Source organism: Heterodontus francisci, unplaced genomic scaffold, assembly GCF_036365525.1.
Source record: "Heterodontus francisci isolate sHetFra1 unplaced genomic scaffold, sHetFra1.hap1 HAP1_SCAFFOLD_51_2, whole genome shotgun sequence".
Taxonomy (NCBI): domain Eukaryota; kingdom Metazoa; phylum Chordata; class Chondrichthyes; order Heterodontiformes; family Heterodontidae; genus Heterodontus; species Heterodontus francisci.
This window is the reverse complement of record NW_027141369.1, coordinates 5,063,038-5,067,537: the sequence shown is the minus strand read 5'-3', so window position 1 is coordinate 5,067,537 and position 4,500 is coordinate 5,063,038.

Sequence of the window (4,500 nt, the reverse complement as noted above, 5' to 3'; positions counted from 1 at the left end):
AATGGCAAACCCAGCGCTGTCGACCCTGCAAAGTCCTCCTTAGTAACATCTGGTGGCTTGTGTTAAGTTGGGAGAGCAACAGCCTGACATAGTCATACTCACAGAATCATACCTTACAGGCAATGTCGCAGACACTGCCATCACCATCCCTGGGTACGTCCTGTCCCACGGGCAGGATTGACTCACCAGAGGTGTCGGTACAGTAGAGAGGGAATTGCCCTGGAAGTCCTCAACATCGACTCTGGACCCCATGAGGTCTCATGGCATCAGATCAAACAATGGACAAGGAAACATCCTGCTGATTATCACCTACTGCCCTCCCTCAGCTGATGAGTCAGTACTCCTCCATGTTGAACAGCACTTGGAGGAAGCACTGAGGGTGGCAAGAGCACAGAATGTACTCTGGGTGGGGGACTTCAATGTCCATCACCAAGAGTGGCTCGGGAGCATCTCTACTGGCCGAATCCTGAAGGACATATCTGCTAGTGCTGCCTGATGGCAATGTTGATGACACCTTCCATCACTTTAGGCCCCATAGGTCTCCTCTCAATCATCAGTAAAATGATGGAAGGTGCCATCAAGCGGCACTTGCTTAGCAATAACCTGCCTCAGTGACACTCAGTTTGGGTTCTGCCAGGGCCACTCAGCTCCTGACCTCATGACAGCCTTGGTTCAAACATGGACAAAAGAGGTGAGGTGTGAGTGATTGCCTTTGACATCAAGGCAGTATTTGACCGAGTATGGCATCAAGGAGCCCGAGCAAAACTGAGGTCAATGGGAAAACCCTCCACTGGCTGGAGTCATACCTAGCGCAAAGGAAGATGGTTGTGGTTGTTGGAGGTCAATCATCTGAGCTCCAGGACATCACTGCAGGCGCTCCTCAGGGTAATGTCCTCGGCCCAACCATCTTCAGCTGCTTCATCAATGACCTTCCTTCAATCATAAGGTCAGATGTGGGGATGTTCGCTGATGATTGCACAATGTTCAGTACCATTCATGACTCCTCAGATACTGAAGCATTTCTGTGTAGAAATGCAGCAAGACATGGACAATATCCAGGATTGGGCTGAAAAGCGGCAAGTAACATTCGGGCCGCACAAGTGCCAGGCATTGACCATCACCAACAAGAGAGATCCGAACTAACTCCCCTTGACATTCAATGGCATTACCATTGCTGAATCCCCCACTATCAACATCCTAGGGGCACCATTGGCCAGAAGCTGAACTGGAGTAGCCATATAAATACCGTGGCTACAAGAGCAGGTCTGAGGCTAGGAATCCTGAGGCGAGTAACTCACCTCCTGACTCCCGAAAGCCTGTCCACCATCTACAAGGCACAAGTCAGGAGTGTGTTGGAATAGTCTCCACTTGCCTGGATAGGTGCAGCTCCAACAACACTCAAGAAGCTCAACACCATCCAGGACAATGCAGCCCACTTGATTGGCACCCCATCGACAAACATTCACTCCCTCCACCACCGACGCACAGTGGCAGCAGTGTGTACCATCTACAAGATGCACTGCAGCAATGCACCAAGGCTCCTTGAACAGCACCTTCCAAACCTGTGACCTCTGCCAACTAGAAGTACAAGGGCAGAAAATGCATGGGAACACCACCACCTGCAAGTTCCCCACCATGACACACACCATCCTGATTTGGAACTATATCGCTGATCCTTCACTGTCACTGGGTCAAAATCCTGGAACTCCATTCTGAATAGCAGTGTGGGTGCACCTATCCCAAATGGACTGCAGCGGTTCAAGAAGGCAGCTCACCACCACCTTCCCAAGGGCAATTAGGGATGGGTAATAAATGCTGACCTGGCCAGCGATGCCCAAAATCCCATGAATGAATAAAAAAAGCTATCTCCAAAATGGTCACCCACTGCTACTTGCCCAGCTTCATTACTGAAGACTACATCTAGAATTGTGCCTCCTCTCATTGGGCTTGTGATGTGCTGGCTATTAAAGTTCTCTTGAATGCAGTTCAGGAATTTTGTGCCCTCTGTGCCCTTCACACTGTTTGTACCCCAGTTGATATTGGGATAGTTGAAATCCCCAACTATTATTTCCCTATAGTTTTGCACTCAGAAATTTGCCTACATATTTCTTCTTCTATCTCTCTCTCACTATTTGGGGGTCTACAGTACACTCCTAGTAGTGTGGCTGCCCCTTTTTTATTTCTGAGCTCCACCCATATGGCCTCATTTGATGATTCATTTAACAAATAATCCCTCCTCAAAGCTGTATGCCTTCCTTAACTAATAATGCTACACTCCCACCTTTTTTATCCCTATGCCACATGAAAACTCTATACCCAGAGATGTTGAACTGCCATTCTTGCCCTCTTGAAGCCAAGTTTCCCTTATTGCAATGATATTGTGTTACCATGTGTGGGCACAATGGCGCAGTGGTTAGCACCACAGCTCCAGGAACCCGGGTTCGATTCTGGGTACTGCCTGTGTGGAGTTTGCAAGTTCTCCCTGTGGGTTTTCGTCGGGTGCTCCGGTTTCCTCCCACAGCCAAAGACTTGCAGGTTGATAGGTAAATTGGCCATTGTAAATTGCACCTAGTGTAAGTAGGTGGTCGGGAATATGGGATTACTGCAGGGTTAGTATAAATGGGTGGTTGTTGGTCAGCACAGACTCAGTGGGCCAAAGGGCCTGTTTCAGTGCTGTATCTCTAAATAAAAATAAAAAGTGTGATGTTACTTTATCAGCGCAGGCTTGGAGGGCCGAATGGCCTGTTCCTGTGCTGTATTGTTCTATGTGTCTATCTGTGCCCTCAGTTCATCAGCTTTATTTACTATATGAATATGCATACAAGTATAAAAATTAGGAGCAGGAGTAGGCCATTCGACCCCTAGACCCTGCTTCCCCATTCAATAAGTTCACGGCTGAACTGATTACTCCACATTCCCGCCTACCCCCGATAACCTTTCACCCCTTTGCTTATCAAGAATCGATGTCCCTCTGCCTTAAAAATATTCAAAGTCTCTGCTTCCACCGCCTATTGAGGAAGAGAGTTCCAAAAACTCACCACCCTCTGAGGGAAAACAATTCTCCTCATCTCTGTCTTAAATGGGTGACCCCTTATTTTTTAACAGTGACCCCTAATTCCAGATTCTCCCACAAGGGGAAACATCCTTTCCACATCCACCCTCTCAAGACTCCTCAGGATCTGATATGTTTCAATCAAGTTGCCTCTTTAAATAAATAAATATCCTTTAACACTGCCAAATTCCTCTGCTGCACACTTTTGAAACTTTGCTTCTTCTGTCTTTCAGAGTCATTCGCTAATTTTCTGCCTCCCGTTCCCTGCCCTGAAATTGCCCTGTCTGAAACTGCCCTCAGGTTCCCATCAAGCTGCCAAATTAGTTTAAACAATCCCCAACAGCACCTGCAAGGATATTCATCCCGCTCCTGTTCAGGTGTAGACCGTTCGACTTATATAGGTCCTACCTTCCCCAGAACTGGTCCCAATGCCCCAGAAATCGGAAGCCCTCCTTCCTGCACCATCTCTCCAGCCATGCATTCATCTGGTGTATTCTCCTATTTCTACACTCACCAGCATGTGGCCTTGGGAGTAATTTGGAGATTACTACCTTTGAGGTCCTGTTTGTTAATCTCTTTCCTAACTCCCTAAACTCAGCATGAAGGATCTCATCCCTCTTTCTTCCTATATCGTTGGTACCAATGTGGACCACGACCTCTGGCTGTGCATCCTTGCCCGCCAGAATGCTCTGTAGCCACTCAGTGATATCCATGATCCTTGCACCAAGGAGGAAACCTGGTTTGCGAGCACTGAAATACCTATCTGTTCCCCGAACTATACAATCCCCTACCAGTATTGCTCGCTTGTATTTTCTCCTCCCTCCCTGCACAGCTGAGCCACCCATGGAGTTCTGGTCATGACTCTCACTGCACTCTCCAGCGGAACCCTCTCTCCCATCAGTACTCAGAACTGAATACCAGTTAGAAAGTGGGATGCCCTCCAGGGACTCCTGCACTACCTGCCTTGACCTTCTTGTCTGTCTGGCAAACTCCCAATCCCTCTCAGCGTGTGCTCTCTTCAACTCCGAGGTGACAACCTGCTGAAAGGTCCTATCCACGTAGTTCTCTGCCTTGCGGATGCACAACACTGACTCCAGTTGCTGCTCGAGTTCTGAAACCTGGAGCTCAAGCTTCTGCAGCTGGTGACACTTCCTGCAGATGTGTTTGTCAAGGACACATGGTGCATCCATGACTTCCCACATACCCCGGGAGGCACATTCCACTTGGCCGAGCTGCCCTGCCATAACTTAGCTTTACAAACTCATTCTTGCTCGTGTAATAAGTGTAATAAGTAGATTAATTTACCAGTTACTCACCAATCAGCTTCTTCCCCTGTACCATGGAGGCTGAAAAAGCAGAAAAGAAAAGAGACCAAACAGCACCTCCTTCCCCTAGTCAGTGAAGTCCCTCACACATCAACTCACAGCTTTACACTCTGTCCAAACAGC